This window comes from Rhineura floridana, chromosome 5 (genome assembly GCF_030035675.1).
Source record: "Rhineura floridana isolate rRhiFlo1 chromosome 5, rRhiFlo1.hap2, whole genome shotgun sequence".
NCBI classification, from domain to species: Eukaryota; Metazoa; Chordata; class Lepidosauria; order Squamata; family Rhineuridae; genus Rhineura; species Rhineura floridana.
The window spans coordinates 112,929,176-112,954,894 of record NC_084484.1 but is presented as its reverse complement, the minus strand read 5'-3'; the positions used below and the strand labels follow the sequence as shown (position 1 = coordinate 112,954,894).

General features: G+C 42.4%; 1 long non-coding RNA gene across 2 annotated transcripts in view; it reads left to right on the top strand.

Moving 5' to 3' along the window:
* LOC133385258 (uncharacterized) overlaps positions 1–25,719 on the top strand; it is a 308,573-nt gene that overhangs the window by 91,220 nt on the left and 191,634 nt on the right. The window contains exon 1 of one of the 2 annotated variants that reach the window (XR_009762836.1): positions 7,928–8,476. The exons of the other annotated variant lie outside the window; for it this stretch is intronic. This is a non-coding gene — a long non-coding RNA (uncharacterized LOC133385258). Of the gene's footprint in view, positions 1–7,927; positions 8,477–25,719 lie in introns of those variants that run through there. 2 annotated transcript variants of the gene reach the window in all.

The window sequence follows — 25,719 nt, the reverse complement described above, 5'->3', positions numbered from 1 at the left end:
TTATTTATTTGTGAAGACAGGTATTATCATCATCATCATCTCTCTCCCGCCCAGCGGAGCTTTTTAGAGTTGTCCGAGGGCTACTCCATCTAGGCCTTCAGGACACTGTAGATACTTCGGTGGCCCGCTGCAATGAGTTTGCTGAGCACTTCCAGCATAAGATCTTACGCATTCGTCGGGACCTAGACTCTCATTTTATAGCAGTTAACCCTAGTGAGGTGTCTGGTGCACAGTCTTATCATGTTTTGTTGGATGAGTTTCAGTCTGTTCAGTTCGAGGACGTGGACAAGGTGCTTGGACAGGTACGTGCAACCACTTCGGTACTAGATCCTTGCCCCTCTTGGCTAATAAAAACTGGCAAGGAGGGAACAGTTGGCTGGGCCAGGGATGTGATAAATGCCTCCTTGCGAGAGGGAGTGGTCCCTGGCTGTCTGAAGGAGGCAGCAGTGAGACCACTCCTGAAAAAGCCTTCCCTGGACCCAGAGGATTTCAGCAGCTACAGACCAGTGGCAAATGTTCCATATCTCGGCAAGATCTTGGAACGAGTAGTTGCTGACCAGCTCCAGGCGCTATTGGATAAAACCGATTATCTAGATCCATTTCAATCGGGTTTCAGGCCCGCTTTCGGCACTGAGACGGCCTTGGTCGCCCTGTTTGATGATCTATGTCGGGAGAGAGACAGAGGGAGTGTAACTCTGTTGATTTTCCTTGATCTCTCAGCAGCTTTTGATACCATCGACCATGGTATCCTTCTGGAGAGGCTTGCGGAGTTGGGAGTTGGAGGCACTGCGTGGCAGTGGTTCCGCTCCTACTTGGCGGGCCGTCTCCAGAAGATAATGCTTGGGGAACATTGCTCGACACCGTGGGTACTCCAATGTGGGGTCCCGCAGGGTTCGGTTTTGTCTCCCATGCTTTTTAACATCTATATGAAGCCGTTGGGTGCGGTCATCAGGAGTTTTGGAGTGCGTTGTCACCAGTACGCTGATGACACGCAGCTCTACTCCTTTTCATCTTCCTCAGGTGAGGCGGTCAATGTGCTGAACCGTTGCCTGGACGCGACAATGGACTGGATGAGAACTAACAAACTGAGACTCAATCCTGATAAGACTGAGATGCTGTTGGTGGATGGTCTTTCCAATCAGATGGTGGATACATATCCTGTCCTGGATGGGGTTACACTCCCCCTAAAGGAACAGGTTCGTAGTCTGGGAGTCGTTCTAGACTCTTCCCTGTCACTTGAGGCTCATGTAGCCTCGGTGGCACGGAATGCGTTCTACCAACTTCGATTGGTAGCCCAGCTACGTCCCTACCTGAGTAAGGAGGATCTTACATCAGTAGTACATGCTCTGGTAACCTCACGTTTGGATTACTGTAATGCGCTCTACGTAGGGCTACCTCTGAAGACGGTTCGGAAGCTACAGCTGGTGCAAAATGCGGCGGCCAGACTGCTAACAAGAACGAAGCGGTCTGACCATATAACACCTGTTTTGGCCCGCTTGCACTGGCTTCCAATACGCTTCCGGGCCAAATTCAAAGTGTTGGTATTAACCTATAAAGCCTTATACGGCGCGGGACCTCAATATCTGTCGGAACGCCTCTCCCGCTATGAACCGGCTCGTACACTACAGTCTGCTATGAAGGCCCTCCTCCGGGTCCCGACTCATAGGGAGGCCCGGAGGGCAGTGACAAGATCAAGAGCCTTCTCAGTGGTGGCCCCCGAACTATGGAATAGTCTCCCCGAGGAGGTTCGCCTGGCGCCGACACTATCATCCTTTCGGCGCCAGGTTAAAACCTTTCTCTACTCCGAGGCATTTTAATTTTTTGTTAATGATTGTAATGTTTGTAATTTGAGTTTAGCCTTTGCTGTTTTTAGATTGTGAAATTTGATTTTAGACTGATGTTTTTGTATTATATTGTATTTTATTGTATCTATGTTCACCGCCCAGAGAGCTATTGCTAGTCGGGCGGTATATAAGTTTTAAAAATAAATAAAATAAAAATAAATCTAGTTGAAGCTAATAAAATCTGGCTGTGGCTGGAACCTAGATGGTAGAATCCCATGTACTTTGTTTTGCCTTCCTTGTTGGAAGTAAGTTGGGATATAAATATATTTTTCTCTTCAGCGACTCTACTTTTATATATATAATTGTGATTAACCAAACAGAGGTTTTTATTGTATTAACAAATGTTTCAGCTTCCTCCTTGATCAGCTGCTAACATACAAATGCTGTTACCAAGGTGGCAGTTATAGAGCTTTGAGGATGGAATGCTCAGAGGGGCTTCATTTGCAGAAGCTAAGTAGTGGTGGTACTGTCCTCCAGGTTCAGGCCATGTGTGGCCAATGTGTCCAGAGAGTATCTCCCTTTTGGTCAATGCTGCTGGATCTGCTGGCATCTCTATCGCTGTAATGGAAAAGTCCAACAGGCTGTGACCCTCAATGTTAAAATGCTTTGCAACTGGTTGCTCCACTTTTTTTGTTAAGATTGCCGACTTGTGGTTCCTGAAGCACATGCATAGGTCAGTTGTGGTTTTTCTTACGTATTGGATATGACATCCTGGTCTTTTGCATTCAATGATGTAAATTATATTGCAGGACCTGCAGGTGATGTTCTATTTGATGTAATAGGTCCTTCCTGTCCTAGTGCTTGTAAAAGTAGCTGTCTCCCTGAGGTACACACAGGTGATACAGCGTTTGGAGTGACAAGGATGAGACCCTGGATTAGTGATAGGTGGCTTAAGCAGAGCTCTCACTAACAGTCTGCGCAAATTAGGAGGTTGGCGAAATGCTATAACAGGAGGCCTGCTGATGGCTCTGGTAAGATGTTCAGAGTTTGCCAGCAATGGGTAGCTCTCCTTGATTGCTCGATGATAGGAGATGCTGGATGGAAATCTACCACAAATGGAATCCGTTGCTCTCTGCTCTTTGACACCTCAGTATGATGGAGAAGGTTTTCTCTGGACAGAATGGAGGCTTGGTGGATGTTGCAATTCATAATATGTGGAGAATATGCTCTTTGAAGAAGGTGTTCTTTAAGTTCACTGATCATTCTCTGGTATTTATCTTCAGTGTTTCAAATAAGTTTGATTCTCAGAGCTAAGCTATACACAATGTTTTTCTTTATATGCTAAGGATGGCAGGATTTCCAGTTTAAATAGGTGTGGGCATCAGTGGGTTTGCTGTAGAGATCAGTGGCTATTTTGTTGTTTTCAATGGTGAGAAGGACATCCAGAAAAGGGATGTGCGGATTGTCATTTGTACTATTAAATGTAAACTTAATAGATGGATGGATAGAGTTGATGTAATTTTTAAATTGTTCTAAACTCTCTTTACCATTTGTCCAGACCATAAAGATATCAAAAAGGTTGATATCTTTAACTGCCACCTTGGTAACAGCATTTGTATGTTAGCAGCTGATGAAGGCGGAAGCTGAAACGTTTTGTTAATACAATAAAAATCTCTGTTTTGTTAATCACAATTACGTTCTTATATTTTTATGTGATTAACGGAATCCTTATATGGATCCAGAGCAAGCTTGAGTTAAGTTCTGTTTGTTGCTTTCAAAACTGTCTAAAGCTCATCTCTTTGTAAATTCCACAATGTGTAATAAATATGTTTAATAGAAAAAGAAGTGCAATATGTGATGGGCTCCATTTTCTGATTGATACTAGGACCTAATCAGCTATACAAGTGTTCATTTTTAATTAAACATTTTATCTTAATATAGTCCATTATTGACATTCTTCCATCTGCCATTGCTTATGAATTAGTCTGGACTACAATTTAAGTGGTTTCTTTAGATTTTTCCCTGATCATCGTTAGAGGGCGGCTCAGCTCCCCCACCCCTCCAACTAATCTCAGGGCAGGCTCTAATCCCTTATGCCCTCCTGTTCTCTGACTGGTAGCAGCTTTCTAAGGTCCCTGGCAGAGGCCTTCCCCATCACCTGCTACCTGATCCTTTTTTAACTGGATCAGTAGACCCAAGGTCCAGACCATTATTTTTCTGATTCAATTTCTACAGTCTCTAATTAAATATCTATGTATCCCACCCAAACTTTATTAGTGTTTCTTTCTCAGAAACATGAATTCAAAGTGACTTACCAAAACAAACATTAAAAACAAGTGTAAAAAAAGGATACAATGACCTAAAATACACCAGTGATATACATAAAAGCCCCAACTCAGCCCCACCCCACCAAAAAAAATAAGCTGAAAATTAAAGTCCAAAGGCCTGGGTGAATAAGAATGTTTTTGCCTGGCACCTCAAAACAAATAATGATAGTTCCAGGTGTGCCTCCCTGGAGAGAGTAAACGGAGCCACCACTGAGAAGGCCGATTCTCATGTTTCCACTCTCTGCATCTCTCTCAGAGGGACCACACAGAGAAGGGTCTCAGAAAGCAGGGTCTGGGTTGGTTCATGCGGGGAACGGCAGTCTTTGAAGTATTGGCACTTTGAATTAGGCCCATAAACTAACTGTCAGCTGTACCAAGATTGGTGTTATGTGTTCTGTCTTGCCCCAGTCAGCGACCAGGCTGCTGAATTCTGCAATAGCTGCAGTTTCTGAACCATCTTCAAAGGCAGCCCCATGTATAACACATTGCAGTACTCTAATCTAGAGGCTTCCAGAGCAGAGACAACAGAAGTTAAGCTATTCCTGTCCAGATAGTGGTGTGGCTGGGCCACCAGTCAAAGCTAATGAAAGTAACTTTGTGCCATCAAATCCACTTGAGCCTCAAGCAACAGTAATGGAAGTACCCCCAAACTATGTATCTGCTCCTTCAGAGGGAATGTAACCCCATTCAGAATAGGCCATACCCCATTTTGTTGAAATAATTTCTTGAAATCAAGTGCCATGGAATATGAATAGTGTTCCAGTCCTGTGAATGTGCGTTTGCGTGTACAGTAGGCCCCGCTTCTTGGCGCCCCGCTTTTCAGTGTTCCGCTAATACGGTGCCAGCGGGGCAATCAGCTGGAGGGGGGGCTGGAGCTACAGTTCCCATGTTTTTGTGGTGTGATTCATGTGCTTCAAATATGTGTTGAATGTGCTTTAAATGAATGGTGTGGATCTGCACTAGGTCTGATGTGCATTCATTAGTGAATTGAAAAGAACAATTCTAAAAGATTTTTTTAAAACAGGGGAAGGGTTGTAGCTCAGTGGTAGGACATATGCTTTGCATGCAAAGGTCCAGAATTCAATTTCTGGAAAAGACTATTGCCTGGAATCCTGGAGAGCCAATGCTAGTCCATGTCATCAGTAGTCAGCTAGATGGCACCAAATGGTCTGAGTAGGTATAAGGCAGATTTCTTTGTTACTAATAATAGAAAGAGACCCAAGGGTCACAGTAACTCTAAATTTTATTTATGTATTTTAATTACATTTATATACCACTTTATTGTAAAAAATCTCAAAGCAGTTTACAGAAAGAATTAAAACAATAAAATTATTGGCAAAAACAGTTAGACAGATATTTAAAAATATTCAAAATAATAAAACCAACGACGAGTTAAAAATAGATAAAAACATAATAGCTTCTACATGCCTAGGTAGGCTTGCCTAAACAAAAATGTTTTAGCAGGTGCCAAAAAGAGTACAATGAAGGCACCTGCTAATGACAATAGGCAGGGAGTTCCAAAGCGTAGGTGCTGCCACACTAAATTACTGATTTCTTATAAGAGTAGAACAAGTACTATGTGGCACCCATAACATCGAAAGCACACCTTGAACTTGGCCTGGTAGCAAATCACCAACCAGTGTAGATTTCAGAGCAGAGGTATTATGTACTGATAGGGTCTCACTCATGTCACCAATTGTGCCACAGCATTCTGCACTAACTGCAGCTCCCAGGTCAGGTTGTGGTGCATGGGGATTTCTGTGACCTTGGGTAATTGGCTGCCAGAATTTTTTTAGTTTTGTTTCTTGGTTGGGAATCCTGACTGGTTGTGGGATGCTGAGTTTTCTGCCTTACTCATAGGAATCTCGTCGTCGTTGGTATAGTATTGCATTTAAGAAATCATCACTGTATTTTCTTTTTCTTTTCTGTTTGCATTTCATTTACCTTTATCCTCACTCCCTTTCATCCATAGAAGCCACAACATTGGTTCCATGCACTCTGCTCAACCCCCTTAAACCCACTAATGATGCACCTTGTTTGCATGACAGTTTGTTTCTTGCCCAGTAGTGGTAAAGGAGAAGTCACATACTGGGCAGGGTGGCTGCAATTGTTGGTGTTCCCAAGCTGCCTATGAAGGTAGACCAAACCATATGTGTTTTCTCTCTGTCAGTTATTATTCACTGGAATTGGATTGGCTGTGAGGGAGTTTATAATAGCCCACAGGGTAGACAGAAAAGAGTAAAGAATCTTGTTACTCTTACTCATTTCTCAGACCTCTTTCTAAAGGGAAGAGTCAAATCTGTAAAGAAATTTGGAGCAGCCATGCTAAAATGTAGGGGCAAGGCATTCCAGGCAGGGGGTTGCCATCCCTACTTGGATATGGATATCTTTGCAGAAGATCCCTGGTCCAGCTTTACCAACAGCACAATCCAAACCATATCTACTGAGAAGTAAGTCCTACTGAGTTGTATGGGGCTTAGTATGTGTGTTTAGAATTGCAGCCTTCGGGGGCATCCATCTTTACTCCTGAGTGCTCCCATCGAACATCTCTACAACACTAGGTTCCTTTCTTCCTACAATGGCCTTGTGGTGACTGGCCTGGCCTGAGGGCACGTAAACCCTTTTTGCCAGCAGCAAGTTAGCTAGATTAAATGTTCTCTGCCCAGGCCCTATCTTTTAGCTAAGATTTCTATCTTAATTTCCAATCAGATAAATGTTTTTGTTTGAATTGTATGCTGCGAGCAACTGTGGTTGATGCTTAATGTATCATGCTTAATGACATCAATCGGGCCCGCTCCTGTGACATCAGTCAGGCCTGTCCCATGACATCAGTCGGGCCTGCCCCATGACATCACTCAGGCATGCCCCTATGACATCACTAGGGCCCGCCCCCAAAATCTCAGGGTTTGGGATGCTTCTCAGCTGGCAACCCTAATAAGAAAATAGCTTGTCATGCATATACTGAATTAAGACCTGGAATGTTACATAAAGAGTAGAGACCCACTTACTGTTGTGCTGTTTCCAGTGCTTCTCCACCTCTGCTTTCTAAAAGAGGGGGCACACAACACTAGTGAAACTCCACCCCCTTTTACTTTAAAACCTGGTTGGATCAGCTCCAGTGCATTGTTTTTAAAAAATTCAGCTTCAGACAGATTTCGTAACTGATTGGTAGTCCAACACGTTGCCCCTCCAGATGTGGCCAAAGGAAACATTTTGCTGTAGGCTCAGGCAGAGACAGTGATTAGACCAACACTTTGCTGTGGGTGTTCCTGAAAGATCTAAAGTCAGCAGTGGGGAAGGGAGGTGTGTCCAGCTGAGGGCAGAGTTGTTTCAAAACACAGCCAGAAAAAACATTCTTGCTGCTTTTGAAGCGACTGGTATGCCCACAGCCAAAGACTTCAAATTATTCTTAATTTGAAGGAAACCTGGTGGAAGACATGCATATTTTATACTCTATTTACTTGAATTACATTTTGTTCTTAAACTGATCGCTATTTTAGGTAGGGTTGCCAGGTTCATGGCCTGAGACTGATCCTGTATCTTTAGGAGAAGAGAAAGTCAGCCAAGTGCAGGTGTTCTTGCAACTCTGTAATGGTAAAAACCACAAGGTGGAATTCTCCCTTTCCCCTGCACACCTTTTAAAGATACAGAAGACCTCTTGGTTGCCAGGGCCAGCCTCCAAGAGGTCTTCTGTATCTTTAAAAGTTGTGCAGAGGGAAGGGAGAATTCCACCTTGTGGTTTTTCTCATTACAGGGTTGCAAGAACACCTGCACTTGGCTGACTTTCTCTTCTCCTAAAGATACAGGATCAGTCTCAGGCCATGAACCTGGCAACCCTGATTTTAGGATGGAGATGAAGAATGCAATTTAGAGAGCCAGACTCAAAGTATATTGTTTAGAATCTTCAGCTGATCTCCTTTTGTTCTGTAATTGATCACTGGCACCCCCTTTAACCCTTATTAAGGGATAAGAGTAAATTCATGTTTTCTCTCATCAGCCCATCCCTCTGCAAAGTGTTCAATATATTCAGTTTGCAAGGAGCAAAGCCAGAAGAAACAACAGGCCCAGTCAGTTCGTGGCAAGGTTAGGAAGAAGCATGTCTGCTGCATGAAGCAAATAATGGCTCTTGTTCCTGTACAATATTTGCACTGGACAGTCAAGTTAATTTGGTTATGGCTCTGTTCTTTGCTTTACACATGACCTTGCATCAGCTTTGTGGATCCACAGTTCCTGTAAAGTCAGAAAGCGACAATAAAGTCTTCAAAACAGTATTATGAGCTATTCAAAGTTCACCTAAAAGTATGAAAAGGCCATTCGTGTCTGCTGTTTGCTGAAAGATGTCTGAAGCAGTAACATCTGAGAAAGGTGAAGTGTTTGCGATTCTAGTTTCTCTGTTGCTTTCTAAATGCTTTCTTTTGTGTCTGCTATTTTCTTCTTGTTTTTAAAAGGCAAACTCCACTGGCTATCTGGTGTTATGATGGAGTTTGGGAATTGTACAGAGCAGGAGATGTTAGATGGCGTAATTCCCATGAATGCGGGAGAAGGATGGCTTTAAAAAAAGATAAAGAAATTTTGTTTTTCTGAGCTGGAGGATTCTCTGCATGACTTCTCCACTGATGGGATCATGTGCTTTTCAGGCTGAGATTTTATTAACAATTCAAATGGAAATTGAGGGCACAGGAGGAGCAGATTCTCACATAAACTTGATCTGTCCATGAATGCTGCTCTCTGTTTGCACTGACCCTGCCTGGCTTAAGACACTGCCTGTGAGGCCTGAGAGCCAGACACAAAGAAAGAAATGAAAAGCAAGCACATTCCACTAGTCTACACAAAGGCAATGGAGCAGTTTCGAGGCAGTCTCCCCAGAGAGAGATCTTATCTCCTTGCGGCTAAAAGCCTTTAGAATGTTTATTTGTGCTTCAGGCATTCAAAGTTTATAATTTGATGTGGAAATTTCAAAGTTGCTGCCGTGGTAGGCTTTGGCAGAACTCTTCAAATATTTTCTCAGTCAAGTAGGTTTATTAATAGGCCTTTAGACCATTGTGAAAACACAAGCCATAAAAATATCCTATATTATGTATTCTTTTAAAAATCAAAATGTGACTGAATTTGCATAATGAGACAAATGGCTGCCTGAAGGCAAGGATGTTGAATCTGGTGAAAGGTGGATACGTCTGGCACTTTTATGGAAGGGCTCTGCCGATTGTGCGCTTTGCTGCTGTGGGTTTGGGATGATGAGGCCAGCACTTGTGTGCAGGTTTGCTGCTGAGTAGCTATTCCAATTAAAATGTTGAGTAAGCTTGAATAACCTTGTGCTACTAAGCCAGAAACGTACGATGCTGTGACAGAAAGAGTGCATGAGGCAATGTTGTTGTGGGGACATTGCTTCCCACCACTGACAGTTAGTGATGCTGCATTTAATCAGAAGAAAACTCTGTCTGGGATCAGAACAAGAACAAGAGGAAGAAGTATTCTCCCCCCCCCCGAGAAATTAAATAAGTGGGGATGAAATAAGAGGGGATGAAATTGGTGTAGTTTTTATATCCCTAATTTGGATTCATTGCTTTGTTGTTGCCAACAGATTTTGAGCAAATTATGCATAGTTCTTTTCCACAAATAATTTCATCATTCAAATTTTCCCCATAGGATGCAAATTAAGTTATGTAATGAGTGATATGGCTTTGATCCTTCTGCAGTGGGTGCTGCTTTTCCCATTCCCATTTCTTTTTCATATAGCATTTTGCTTCTTTTTTAAAAAGAAGGCTGAATAAAAATGTGATATGCATATATATATATATATAAATGCAGATTCAATTATCAGAATTTTCCATTTCTCTTAGTGTACAATAGCTTTTATATTTCATAAGCTAGAAGAATCTGGAACATAAGAGGGCAAAGGATATTAATTAAAATCATTTTCACAATTAATTTGTGAGAAATTGCTTCTATAGGAGAAAATAGATGCCACTACCCCAAAATTAATTTGTGTCATTAGCGATTGGTAACATGACTGCTTTATTTTTTCCCCTTGTCATTTAACAGTAATAAAATAAATGCTGATATTAATAAATTGAGACCTTTTTAGTGTGTCCCTTCTTTCAAAATAGTAGCATATTGAAAACCAGGCATTGAAATGATGACATTATTAATTTGGTAGATTTTTAACTAAATGACAATAGTTAATAAACGAGGAGAATAGATTTACAGTATGGTTTGTTTGTTTGGCACTCTAATGAAGTTTTACTTCATGGTACACATTGCTGACAAATACAGCCTCTCAGCAATGTGACCGTATGTCTTATTTTGAACCGGGTGATTAGCCTATGCCATTGAATATTTGCTTTTAAACGTATCCCTGGATTCCTTTGGTACTTCCAGTTCTTTATCCTGGGAAGATGCTGCTCACAACAGTCATTAATATAGTAGTAGTAGTAGTAGTAGTAGTAGTAGTTGTAGCTGTATACCACCTTTCTTCCAAGGGAACTCTTGGAACTCTCCATGTTATCCTCAAAACAACTCTGTGAGATAGGTTAGGCTAAGAGACTGTGACTAGCCCAAGGTCACCCAATGAGCTTCATAGCTGAGTGGGGATTTGAACTCTGGTCTCCCAGATCCTAGTGCAATATACTGACCACTATATATAGTGGCTCTTCACCATTTCCTCCTACCCTTGTAGACTTTCCCCATTCACTATTATTGTTACTGTTATTAACTCAGATCGGTACACAATAAGACCACACTCATCCATGATTTGATCGTGGATGAAGGTGTCATTTGGTGTGCATTACCGAGACCTGGGTGGGTAAGCTGGGAGGAGTTGAACTGACCCAGCTTTGCCCACCTAGATACTCAGTGCAACACCAGCACATGCTGCAAGGACAGGAGGGAGTTGTTGTTGTGGTCTACAGACCTTCCAGCTCTGTCATCAGCAAACCACTCTGTCTTGGAGCTGGTTGTGAGGGCCTGCACCTTGTGTCAGGCCAAGGAGACAGTAAACTAGGGTTGCTCCTGGTGTATTCCAGTGGATTCCATTAGTCTCTGGGGCGAACCATCTTAATCTGTCCACCACCCCTGCAGGTAAGGATCAGAGCCATAACTCTAAACTTCACCAGGAAGTGGTCTGACCATGACAATGGGGTGACATCCACCCCCCATCTCCAGACCACTTCCTGGTGAAGTTTAGAGTTATGGCTCTGATCCTTCCCTGCAGGGGTGGTGGACAGATTAAGATGGTTCGCCCCAGAGACTAATGGAATCCACTGGATTTCTGAATGCCCTGGGGGAGTTCCCAGTAGATAGAGCAGGTGACCCTGTTGAAGCCCTTGTCACACTGTGGAAAAGCGAAGCATGTCGGGCTCTTGTCACAGTTGCCCCCAAGCACCCTTTCTGGCATTGTGGAGCCCGGTTTACACATTGGTACACCAGTGAGCTAAGGGCAATGAAACAGGCTGTTGACGGCTAGAGCACAAGTTGGAAAAGACGTGCTGTGAGGCTGATTGGGCATGAGTAAAATATAATAACTGTGCCTACTGTGTGGTGGTGAGGCCACTTCTGTGCCTCCATCACATCCTCAAGTAGCTGTCCAGAGAAGCTTTTCTGTATCGTCAGGGGTTTGTTGACATCAACTCCAGGAAATGGAGTTTTAGACCCTTCGGAGGCCCACTGTGAATTGTTTGCAAGGCACATTGAGGGTAAAGTTGCTCGCCTCCATAGCACTCTTGATGCCCCATCCACATCTACTGTAGTCCCCAATGAGGTGTCCAGTGCAACTTCTACTACAACCTCTTGGGAACGGTTTCAGTTGATGCAGCCTGATGACGTAGACAAAGTTCTTGAGATGATGTGGCCAGCAACATGTCCTCTCCACCGTTGCCCTTTCGGGCTTATTAAAGCTTGCCAAGGAGGTTTGACCAAGTGGATCCAGGGTGTGGTTAACGCATCATTGTGGGAGGGAGTGGTTCCAGCCACCCTGAAAGAGGTGGTGATCCGATCACTGCTGAAAAAGCCCACCCTGGACAAATTGGTTTGCCACAAACACCCCCTTTTTAGGGAAGGTGATTGAGAGGGTTGTGGTGTAGCAATTGCAAGTACTCTTGGATGAAACAGATTATCTTGACCCAATCCAGTCTGGGTTCAGGCCTGGTTATGGGACTGAATCGGCCTTGGTTGCCCTAATGGGTGGCCTTTATCGGGAGAAGGACAGGGGGAGTTTGACCCTGTTACTCTCTTGATCTCTCAGCAGCTTTTGATACCATTGACCATGGAATCCTTCTGGGCCGACTTGGTGAGATGGGTATTGGAGGCACTGTTTTAGAGTGGTTCCGATCCTATCTCCAAGGTCATTTTCAGAGAATAGCACTGGGTGATTGTCTTTCAACCCACTGGCCATTGTGCTGTGGGGTGCCGCAGGTACCATCTTGCCCCCCATGCTGTTTAACATCTATATGAATCCCTTGGGAGCAGTCATCAGAAGCTTTGGGGTGAGGTGTCAGCAGTACACTGATGATACCCAGCTCTATTTCTCTGTAACATCTGAAACGAGAGAGGCCATGCAAGCCCTGGACTGCTGCCTGGACTTGGTGGTGGACTGAATGAGAGCCAATAAACTGAGTTTGAATCCTTGCAAGACGGAGGTGCTGTGGGTTGGTGGTTCCTGAGTTCAGATAATTGGTCAGTTGCCTGCTTTGGACAGGGTCGTACTCCCTCTGAAAGAGCAGGTCCGTAGTCTGGGGATGCTCCTGGATCCATCTTTGTCGCTAGAGGCCCAGGTGACCTCCTTGGCTAGGAGTGCCTTTTTCCAACTTCAGCTGAATCCTAGCAAGATGGAGGCGCTGTGGGTTGGTGGTTTCTGAGTTCAGTTGCCTGCTTTGGATGGAGTCATACTCCCTCTGAAAGAGCAGGTCTGTAGTCTGGGGGTGCTAGAGGCCCAGGTGACCGCAGTAGCTAGGAATGCCTTTTACCAGCTTCAGTTGGTAAGATAGCTGCGGCAATTTCTGGACTGGGATAGCCTGACCACTCTAGTCCATGCACTGGTAACCTTTAGGGTCGATTACTGTAAGGTGGTCTATGTTGGGCTGCCCTTGAGGTTGGTCCGGAAGCTGCAGCTGGTGCAAAATGCAATGGTGAGACTGCTCACTGGGGCAGGGTATCGCCAACATGTCACCCCACTGCTAAAAGAATTGCACTGGCTGCCCATTTCCTACCGGGGCAAGTTCAAGGTTCTAGTCTTGGTGTACAAAGCCCTATACAGTTTGGGACCAGGATACCTGAAAGACTGACTTATCCCTCTTATACCCAGTTGATCACTGCGCTCTGCAGGTGAGGGCCTCCTGCAGATACCGTCTTCTCAAGAGGTCTATTCCGCAACATAGGAAATGGACCTTTAGTGTGGTGACTCCTACCCTGTGGAATTCCCTCCCCTTAAATATAAGACAGGTGCCATCTCTGTTATCGGCGTCTATTGAAGACCTTCCTGTTTCAACAAGCCTTTCAAGTTGAGAACTTATCCCAGTCTGCGTCTGTGTTGGAATTGCTTTTTAAAAGTTTTTAAACCTTTCTAAAAAAATGTTTTTAACCTTTTTTAGAAAAAATGTTTTGAAAGGTTTTAAAAATGGTTTTAAAGATGTTTTGTTTTAATGTATTTTAAAGTCTATTTTTATGATATTTTAAGGAGGGTTTGGTGCTTTTGTTTGCCGCCCTGGGCTCCTGCTGGGAGGAAGGGTGGGATATAAATCAAATAAATGAATAAATGTTGCATATAAAACTTCGTAGGATGGATCTTCTAATCAGACTTTACTTATGTTTTCCATCCCTTCAGCATACCCAAGCTCCATATTCTATGTAGCATTCTTTAAATTGAATTACTGCATATTAATGTGTGCTTACAACCAGCATCTACACATTCCTTTTAATTTCTTCTAACTACATTAATTTCATGCAGAGGTCTTGTTTCTCTACTGCCATAATACCAGGCTGTTATTTGGGAAAATAACTTCTCAAGTTTTTTTGACTGTATAATCTATCACTTTATGTTGCTCTTGAATACATGCAATTTTTTTTTTGCAGTGCCCACACTGTATCATCCCCATCAAAATGCCATCCCATATCTGTCCCCCAGAATGGGGATAACTCCGGTAACTCTAATAATCCTGAGTTACTGTTTCAGTGTTTTGTTTTACTACAGAAAGAGTAAATCTTAATTCAATGGAAAATAATATAGGAAGACATTTTGAGAATGATAACATGAGGATGCTGTAAAAACTTGCATGCATGAACAGCACTGAGTCGACAACAACTGCCATGTAGAAGCACCCCTTTTCACAGAAGACCACTGTTTTCACCATAGCCATCCACTACATTTTCTGTCATGGCATGGTATTTTTTTTTAATATCTTCTCAAATATTTAATATTTAATAGTCTGTACTGTCAGCGCATAATTGCAGTTGGAGTCTCACAGTTAAAATAGAAAAACAATATAATCAGACATAAAAATACATAAAACAATATATGGCAGAATAAAATAACAGCAAAAACAAACAAAGCAAGGCTAGGTGAAATAACAGAGAACTCTTATTTTTAAAAGCTTGGGTGATGTGACTGCTTCCTTCCGTCCCCACATTCTCCCTGCTCATCTCAGTGCCCCAAATTATTTACTCCCAGCATTCAACCCCTGCCCTGAGGCGTCTACAGCTTCCACCCCTACTTATAACCCCTCCCCATTTCTTCACATTGAATGGGACCCCTTCCCCAAATTCCTCCCGCTTCCTTAAGGCATCTTTATCCCTTCCTCACTTTGCTTCTCCCCTTCCCAGTTTTTCTCCTATCTAAGAAGACTGAGTTGTTTTTTTAAAAAAAGATCTCCACTTGGTTCTGAAAAGAATCAGTCTCCATGCCGGGTGAGCTTTCCATGGGAGAATGTTTCAGAGCTGGGATGCTGCAGATGAAAAAGCCCTATCATAGGTCAATCCCATCTCACTTCAGCAGACAGAAGAACCCAAAGAAGGCCCATTGAAGAAGATCTTAATAACTGGGCAGATTTATATATTGAGGAAGGTTTTGGGGGCGGAGGTGAGGGGCTCATTCTTTTCTAAGGATGTTTCCCAATAACTTTGTCTGCTGGTCTATCTCCATCCTTTGCTAGAATGGTAATATCCTTTGTCCAGGGAGGGGAGGATACATCCCACCAAAAATGTAAAATAACCAATGTAGGAGGCATCACAAATCTCTTTTTATTTAAGGTCCAGGGAATAAAACAATAATCAAAAGAAGCAACAGCCCTTTTTTATCCTAGCTCTGTCCTCATTGAGCTCTTTCAGTCCTTTTATAAGACAAACACATGCCAAATTGCTGAAGAGCAACCTGTTGGAGAGCATCCTGCCACATTCCCTAACTTAGTGGTTCACTTGAGCCAGTGGCCTTTCTTTAAGTCACACAAGACTTTAGGTTGGTTTCTATATGTTAAATGACTGGCAGCTAAGACAAATAATGCTGAATTACAGCAAATTTTATAGTTCATGGAGAAAAACTACTTCACTTACAAAACATGCAACTATTGTTCTGGGATAATGCAGATCCTTATCCCAGTTAAGCCTCGAACCAGTGCCTAATTTTTTTAAAAAAAGAGGTTTGCTACCAACCCCTTACCAAGTTGTGCATACATGTTCTAGAGTGTCATGGCAGTGCCATGGGAGGAGGGAGTTTCCAGCCAAGTCAGAGTGTATGCCTCTGCTTGCTCACTCTTCCCGTTAAACCACTCTCTGCCACCAGGTGAAAGAGTTTACTTTTCTACAAGGCTGCCTTTCACCATAAAACATCCTTGTGTCTCCTTGAGAACTCTCAGGGTAGAATGGAATGTGTCAGATGTGGAGTGGTATAGTAAATAATAGAGACTACAAGCTTTTTAATTAAAGTTAGATGTTTAATATAAGGATAAAAAACAGTTCTTAGGAAAAAGGATTATCATGGGAATAGTTGCAGAAAACCAATGTATCCCAGCAATGGAGCAAAAGTACAGCAAAATAAATGTACTGTAGGTTTTAAAACTCAGCCCAGGTTTCCTTCCTTTAGACAATCCCTAGATTTAAAAACTTATGACCAGGCTGGTGTGTGCTTCCTTTATATTCTGAGATTCCACCTTGAATCTGCTCCCTGAAAGCAAGACATTGTCAGATATAGTCTGGGGCTACATGACTCACATGCCCCACAATCAACCAATTCACAGAATTTTTGGATCTTAATTCCCAGTCGCAGACAATTCCTATATGTAATTCATCACACATTCAGTGGATCTACTACATTCTCATTTGAGCCATGGACAGGTCAGGTTTAAAAAGTTAACCCCATAATCCCCAAACAAACTGACATGGAAGATTTATTTATATAACACAGAACAGACCAATTCCAGACATTTTAACTCCCTTTCTTATATATAGGGAAAGCCTTAGATGTGCATATGATGTTCCTGTTTATATTGTAAATATGGTAAGTGCTGGTTATATAGAAGACATATGGTAAGTGGAGTGAAAGAGGAGGGGGAGTACATGAGCAATAGAATGCTGAATGATTGGCTGAGTGTTTGAATGGCTGGGAGTATAAATGGAAGAATGACAGTTGAATCTGGGTGGAGGTTTGGTGGTGAAGTGAGGTGGTGGCTGTGAGGTGGTGTTTGGAGGTTGTTGTTGTTGTTGAGAGTCAGTCGGAGTTCTGAGGCAATTAGTAAGAAGTCAAGTACATAACAGAATATAGATGAAACCATACGCTTGTGAAACATTCCTAAAGTAATCTTGTTATTTCTAATTCTTAATAAATACTTCTTGGTTAAATAAAAGCCTGATTCCTTCAGCTGGGATACACATACCAGGGGGAATAGCAAAGTAACCAAGGCTGGACTGTTTGTATTGAATGGTGGCAGCGGCGGATCGGAGGAAAGTGTATCGAGTCCCACAGAGAAACACAGGGCTGTATGCTTCAGAGTCAAGGGACTGCAGGGGGGGTTACAAATTACCTATACCCATTGACACAAGGTATCGGAATAGCCAGGCAGAGACTAGGCACAGTCTATTGGCTAAAAGGGTTACAGAGTGTTGGGTGGTGCTGCCTAGCATTGGGATCTTTTGAGATCGGTGCTAGTGCTGTAAAGGGTAAGAATAAACCTGACGTTCCTGTCTGCTGGTAGCCACAAAGTGAGAGCTTCACAGGTGGTGCTGGGGAAGGATGCCACAGTGCACATGTAATATAGTTTCAGGATGTCATAGCTTACATACCAACTATCTCCACATAGCTGTTATTTTCTTGCCTTATTTTATCATTGAGGACTTCCTTACATGAGTGACTTCATGCATGTTAGGGGTACTGCTGAGATATTTCACAATTGATCTTGGAGACAAGAAAGCAATTGACCTATGCAGGCAGGCCAAGTGGTGGAATCATTCTTGAAAAACCATTTGCTTTGGGCCATCCAAAACAAGAGCTAAAACAGCTTTGTTAAGCTCTTCTTAGGTCCCCTTACATGGCCAATGTGCATTCAGCTTGGTGGTTTGCAAGTTGTTCTGTTCTGCTTAGTTTCAATTCTCACATTTTATAATGGAAAAGATGCAGTCTGGAAATTGCATTCAGCTTATATTATAGTGAAGATGCTATCCTATGGAAAACAAAGAATCATTTTCAGTTGTGACTGATTTTCACAAAGAGGATATGGAAAGAAATTTGCATTCCTTTCATACTCTGTTCTTTTTGTGAAAGATAACATCCTGGAATGACTAATGTTAAAATTACATGGACCTCAAAAAACTGCAAGCAGCTTTTGTTTGAATTCTATTAAGTGGGGTTACCAAATTATCATAATTAAACTGTTCAAATATTTGGGGCAAAGTTATTGTATATATTGTGTTCTGCTTTTAAAACATAGATTAAAGTGGAAATCTCTCTTCTAAATATTTTGCTCTGAAATTGGGCCAGATGATGTGTGTGGAGTAGGGTTGTAAGGCCCGGCCTCCAAGAGGACTTCTGTATCTTTAAAAGCTGTGCAGGGGGAAGGGAAAATTCTATCTTTTCCCCATTACAGTGTTGCAAGAACACCTGCACTTGGCTGACTTTCTCTTCTTCTAAAGATACAGAATCAGTCTCAGGCCCTGAACCTGGCAACCCTAGTGTGGAGGAATCACATTGCTACAGTAAACTCCATGACAATGCACCATGCTAAGTCACATGGCTCAGGTGGTGGATCAGGAGGAGTGATGAATTGTGTGTCTCCCATCCACTGTCATCGTGGCCATGACTGGCTAGCTGGCTGCTTCTGCTGTTGCAAGCTAGCCCTTACTCCCGTATAGCTTCTGCTGCTCTCACGCACCTGATCAATCTGTAGCCAGCAAAACAGCAGTGATTGTCATGGCCCTGTCAGAGGACTCATCAGACGAGGATGACTCAGGAGTAACAGCAGCAGACCCAGAAGCAGCAGACCCAGAAGGAGAAATGGAGGAAACTCCTGAGAACCCAGCTCCTTCTCCCCCTCAGCTGCAGAGCACCCCAGACACAGCTGAAGCCCTTCAGCCAGACGCAGTCAGTGAACAGGATACTCCCCCCTCACCTGCAGAACGTAGACAACAGGTCAGGCAGAACAGGGGCAGGCCTGTCCACTTAAGGCCAAAATGCTGATGGCTCACACCTGCTGACAAATCTGCTCCTTAAAAGTCAAACCTTGGCTTCAGCTTCTGCTGACTACAACGTCAGGCGTGACCACTGTGTGTCTTCCTATCCTCTGAACCTTGACTTGGACTGATCTCTCGGCAAACTAGACCCGGACCTTCACTGACGTCTCTTCTGGATTTCTGGCTTGGCACGTAAGCTTTGAACGGCCTCTGCCCTTATCTTGCTTCCTCCTTGCTAGCCTGGCAGATTTATAGCCAAGCTGCCGGCTGAGGACTTATGGCCTGGCAATTACCAAGGAATCTCCAGCCCTGCCTGCACCCCCACCGACACTTCTGTCTCAGTGAAGAGCTGACAGTGATGAAGATGCTCTCTGGAATGTCTGCCCCATGTCTTGCTCTGGGGAAGAGGTGAGGCATTGTCAGCAAGCTTGCCTTGGAGAGTGTCTCTTGTGCTGTAACTTTGTGGTAACAGTGGCAAATACTGTTGAAAGTAAATGCAAGCTTGAAAGTAACAGATTTTGTTGCCATTTTAGCAACATGGCAGTAGCGTAGGCTCTCTCCAGGGCAATCTCTTTACTATGTCCAGAGGTAGTATACACCTCAGAAAACAAGGGGGGATAGCCACCATTGTCATGATCATTTTGTGACCCTCCCAAAGACAGCTGACCGGTCTCTGTTGGGGGGTGGAGAAGGTAAGCTGCTATATTAGATAATGTGCTGATGGGGGCACATGGCCAACAATATGAGATGCCACTGTTAAAGCATCTGCACTGGTTGCCCATCTACTACTGAGCCAGGTTCAAGGTCCTTGTATCTTAGGGACTGCCTGAGACCTTCTATCCCAGCTCAATCACTGAGATCATCTGCAGGAGCAGCTGTGATCATCCCCTGAATTGGTGAGGCTCATTTTACAAAATCAAGCCTTTGGTGTTATTAGCCGAATTCTCTGGACTGCTCTGCCAACAGAGATTGAGCAGGCAACTTCTGTTTAACTTTCAAATGCCTGCTGCAGTAGTTGACCTTGTTTTTACTGTATTTTTAATGGTTTTTATTATACAGTTTTTATTTGCTGTAAACCATTTGTTTTTTGAAATGAAACAGCAGTATACAAATATATTTATAAACAGATAAATAAATAACATTGCTCTGATCCAGCATGGCATATGTAATATTGTTTTCCCAACTTTTAAAAAGGTATATATCCATGTTCAGTTACAATCCATGTTTTCTTTTTGATATGCTTGAAGCAAAAATTATTAATATTATTTTCTAATATGGAAAACCAAATAATATGAATATATATATATATCCAATACGTAGGAAAAACCACAACTGACCTACGCACACGCTTGAGAAACCACAAATTGGCAATCTTAACACACACAAAAGTGGAGCAACCAGTTGCAAAACATTTCAACATTGCGGGTCACAGCCTGTCACACTTTTCTATGACAGCTATAGAGATGGCAACAGATCCAGCAGCATTGACTAAAAGGGAGAACTTTTGGATATACTCTCTGGACACATTGGCACCACATGGCCTGAAACTGGAGGACAGTACCACCACTACTTAGCTTCTGCAAGTGAAGCCCCTCTGAGCATTCCATCCTCAAATCTCCATAACTACCACCTTGGTAACAGCATTTGTATGTTGGCAGCTGATGAAGGCGGAAGCTGAAACGTTTTGTTAATATAATAAAAACCTCTGTTTTGTTAATCTGTCACACACACACACACACACACACACACACACACACACACACACACACACACACACACACAGTTGTCAAAATTGATTTAAGTGGCCCTGTTTTGCGACTCAGATGAAAAGGCAATCCCTTCAAACGCCTTACTTGATAGTTGTTGTCAACATATTCTTCTAGTACTAAAAGATTAATAATAATAATTTGTCTTAACCAAGAAATATTGTGTATGCAACGGTGACAATTCTTTTGCTAGCCATTTTTAAATTAGAACTGGAAAAGCTCATGCTTATTCGTTTCTCCGCATGCAGTTAAAAATCTGCTGCTGCACTTTAAGAAGAGAGGATATGTACTAATTGGGCCAACTGGTTAAAGGTCATTTACAACTTCAACTTCATATTGCCCCTGGGAAATAACTAGCTCCCACTGATCAACACCTAATCTCCATATTTGTGGAACATTACCTTTCAAAATGATTGCCTTTATAAATGCAAAGTTATGGAAGAGAGAAATGCCATAGTAATCCCATTGTTGCTCCTGGCAGTGGTATCTTAAATTAGTGTTGAACACAGATACTAGTAGCAGATGACTTTTTCAGAAGCTCAAGCCAAACTAGACCTTACTTTAATTATGTGGTTAGTGACCATACCTAGGTGTTTGTTTGTTTGTTTGTTTGAGAAAACTAAATACTAAGCTACGTGGGAAAATTTTCTTCAGGACTACAGCATGTGGGCAGGTATTTCCCCTAATTTTCCCATCCCAGCTGTGATTTCAGTGAAATCCACCCACCCCAGTGGCAATTAAAATTAGAAATGACTATTTGTGCCAATGGTAGGGTTCTCCCCCCCCCCAATTGCTGCATGCTGGGTGACTTTCATTGGGATTGCAGCTGGTGAGGGAAGAGTTAAATCTCCCATCCCTGTATGTTGCTGTCTTAAGGAAAATACCTCCCCACCCTGCTTAGCATTAAACAAACAGGTGTGATTACTGACCACACAAAGTAATGACTAATTTGGTCCTCAATTAGAGTATAGATGTTAGAGAGCCTGAGGTGGGTGAGTGGAGATAGGTAGGAAGATAAATAAATAAGCAAGAAAGTAAGACGGCCCAGGATCTTAAAGAAACAAATAACTGAAAATAAGCTTCTGTTCTGAATATGAAGGCATTAAATGTTAGGGTCTTCAATCTGGGAGCCTATATACACTAATGGACTAGCATTATACTCTAATTTCTGATTATTCCAGTCATTTGTTATATCTTATATGAAATAACACAATCTAGTGCATGTTTACTGAAAGTCTCACTGTTTTCAGTGGGTCATAACTTCCAGAAAAGTGTGCAGCCAAAGACTGCAGTCAAAGATACTTAGTATCTAAAGAAGTGGAAAACAGAAAACACCAGCCATGTATATAGTCACTTGGGACCAAACTACACATTTTGTTATACATGCATGGGATGTAGGGAATGAGTTTTAACCCTTTCCCATTCACACGGTTTTCCAGCTGAAAAATGCCTTCCGTTTGAACCTGCAGGTGCTGTTTGCTGCAAATAGTACCTTCTGGGGAAAATAGCCCCTTTGTGAGCAATTTTCAACTGGAAAACAATGTGCAGCAGAAGGGGTTAAACTTTGCTCTCTCCCCCCAATGCTGTGGCCCCAATCTCAATCTCCCATGACCACCAGAGGAAAAAAATGCAAAATAACAGTGAAAATGGGAGAACCAACAAGTCACATCAACCAGATGAATTAAATCCATGAATGCAGTTGTCCAAAATGTCCACTTTGGGCCATCTTTGCCGTCTTCTTTTGCTGTACATTGGCTTGGCCAAGCTAGAGCTTTCCAAGAAAAGGCTGGATTATATTGTCAGCATTTGCATTTTGCACAGTGATGAGGTTATCAATAATGCATCAGAGAGCTTAGGAACCTTGTATACAAGGAAATCACAGCTGGTCTGGGTTCATTGTGAAGCTTGCAGAATTGAGCAGTGAGGTCAACTCAACTGCTTGTCACACAATCAGACACAGCTGGAAAAGAATTGGGAATGGGAGGTGGGAATGGGTGGAGTTACTTTGGAAGCAACGGAATTTGTAGATTCTCTCTTTTGTCAGTAACATAACCCTTTAGAATAGGCATGGTTAATGTTGTTTGCATTGACTTGTTGGCTTCTCCTAATGTAAAAGTGTTATTGTTTTCCTGACAATTTTATTCATACACTAACAGCTTGTGTGCTTGGCAGCAATGTTCAAATGCCATGCTTAATGTTTCTGGTCACAATGATGGCTGGGAGTAATAGAAAGGGAGAATAAGTAAGTGTGGAAATGCAAAGTTGTCTCATGTTTCATTTTATTGATTTAATTCTGGTGTCATTCAATTAAGAGAAAAAGTGATTGATATGCTGCATAGATTCCCACTTTGCTCACCAACCACTCCAGATAAAACCGTTTTGAAGGGATGGGTATGGGGAGGGATGAAGGAGGAAGACAAATCAAAGATACTATGTGATCTGAATGAGAGATTAAAGATGCTTAAAAACAATTCTGAAAAGCAGTATCTGCTGAGTTTGCATTTGTCTTGGTCTTGCCCATGAGCATCAACAGCAAACACAGCACATTCAATGCAGTTTTAATTAAAATAGGCTACCTGTCTAACCAATATAGACAAGAGCTTCTGGCTAGGAGATGTAAGATTATTTATAAAAACAGAAAGAGAGAGAAAAAAAGAATAATGCACCTGAAGAAAACTTTTGTTTGGTCTAATGATAGCCATTCAGTTATAAACATTGTCAGCAAATTTAAAGGTGCTATAAATCGGAAGCTAGCTAATTGAAATATCTTTGATTTCAGTAAGGCTGTTCTGCTTTTTGTCAAGTTTGCAGGGATACTCATCTATACATATTTATACACTATTTTTCTACTGTTTTCCCATTAATAGATGACTTCAAAGTTCATAATGTTTCATTTCTTCAAAATAATACAGTGATGTAAGTCTATTAACAAGTTGAATTTCTAGAGATAAACCCCCCTTTATTCACTCATCATTCACATTATACATATGGGTAAGGATGAGCAGGACTGCAACTCAGCCCCCCCCCGACATTGCATGGGCCACCTGCCCCACTCCTCAACATCCGCATGCTTGATCTAAATGTTTGAAAAGAGGCATCTATTAGGGATGGAAGAATCAATCTGTCACATGTTTTCACTCATAAACCCGGTTTGTTAGAGTTCTGCATTGATCTGAAATTACCAGAAAAAAGAAAGAGAAACCCTCAAACCACCCTAGCGACTGTGCACTGGCACCTGAATGCACATAGGTGCTCCACACAATTGGAACTCCTGCACAGTCTGGGTCCCTGTTGCATGAAACATCTATGCATGCTCAGCTCCTGTGTAGGTGTTCATTTGCAGATATTTTGGGATAAGCATGCATATGTTAGGTGATTGTGATACACGACCCTGCTCCCCCTTATCCACGTTTCTTCTATGCATAGATAACAAGTGAATAGGTCTAGTGTAGAGCAATTTTTCTGTAGGTAAATACTCATTAGTATCTTGAAGACCAAAATACATATATCATAGTCATATTCCTTTCAGCTGTCAAAAGTCAAGCCTTTAGAGTAAGCTGCAGTCAAGGGGCCTGATAACTCCATTGCAGTGGACTTGTATGGACTTTGGAATAGCAAACACACATGGGATGGGAACAATGTCTATGGGAAGTTACAGGGGAAAAGAAGTGAGTTGGGGAGGGTTAAGCACACTTTATTTCACCCTTGGCTCTTATCCTGCAACCCCTGTCTCCGCAACTCTGTTTTGAAAAGTAGAAGTGCCAGCCAGGATTTCCAAGTCTGAGTTAGTCACAGAACAAGTAGTCTAACCTTACCCTTGATAGGAACTTAAGGCTGCAGTCTTACATTTGCTTACTAGTTAATTTCATTATCAATCAATTTTAGTTTCATTATATATATTTAGAATTCAAGTTTTTTCCCCCTACCAGGATGAGTTAAAAACATATTAAAAGCTATCATTGCTTTTGACAAATTGTTGGCAGATGTGCTTTATCTTTAACCAAGTAGCATGTATCATCTCATCTCTTCCTGGTAGAGCCTTCCTTCCATCCTATCTTAGGCTTCTTCCTCTTGCTACTATTAATCAACTCCTGAGCTCTCCTTTCTTTTTACAGGCTGATCACCACTGAACACTTTCCAGCTTCATCTAAACCTCTCCTGCAGTTTTAATGGAAACCTGCATCCTAATAAACGTTAGCGGTCTTTCACTTTCACTGTCACTTGTCAGAGAAATTCTTGTTTTTACCAACTTTTCCCACTGTCTGGTAGAAAACACTGAGCTATTCTTTCTCATAAGTTTATTTCATCCACTGGGAAAACCTTGTGCAAATGGGTCATTAAAAATAATAACAGAGAGAGCTAGAGTTCCACAGAGGAGAGAGATTCTTAGTACAGTCGATGGATATGTTAAAAGACAGGGTTTTTCAGCAAGGAAGGGGAGCCTCTTGCCTTCCTGATGTTGTTGGACTCCAGCTCCCATCATCCTTGACCATTGGCCGTGCTGGCTGGAGATGGAACCCAACAACATCTGGAAGGTTTAGGGCGATGTGCTTCTCACAAAAAAGGAAGTCAGTGAGAGTAGTTGCTATGAAGCACTGCATAAACGTGAAAAATAAATAATAACTTCCTATATGAATAAACATGCAGAAGTGTTGATAGGAATGGCAGGGGACCAGAATGGAAGGGATTTGACATGGAAAGTAGACCTATCATTGTTTCTATGCTCTTATACTCCAATAAAGTGCAAAAAAGCTGGATGAGAGGCAGCTGGTGTAGGACATGGGGAGACAGTAGAAATGCAAAGATAATAGTAGTCTCTCCCTTGTGCTCCTCTAGAGACAGATACGGTGGCCTCCTTAAGTAAGGAGGTAGAAGAAAATTTGAATTACAAATGCATAAATGTGGAGGGGCCATACCTCAGCGGAAGCATGCAAAATGTCCCAGATTCAGTTCCCAGAATCTCCAGGTGGAACTGGGAATGTCCTCTGTTGGAAACCCCGAGAGCTGCTATCAGTCAATGTACACATTACTGAGCTAGACAGATCAGCGGCCTAACTCGTGTAAGGCAGTTTCCTATCCTCCTATGGAAAAGCATGCTGTTTCAATTCAGACTGGCAGGTACTGCTATTTCAGAACTATGGGTTTTCTTCAGCAGTACATACTCTGGGGACCAGTCTTTGCACCACAGTTCTCCAT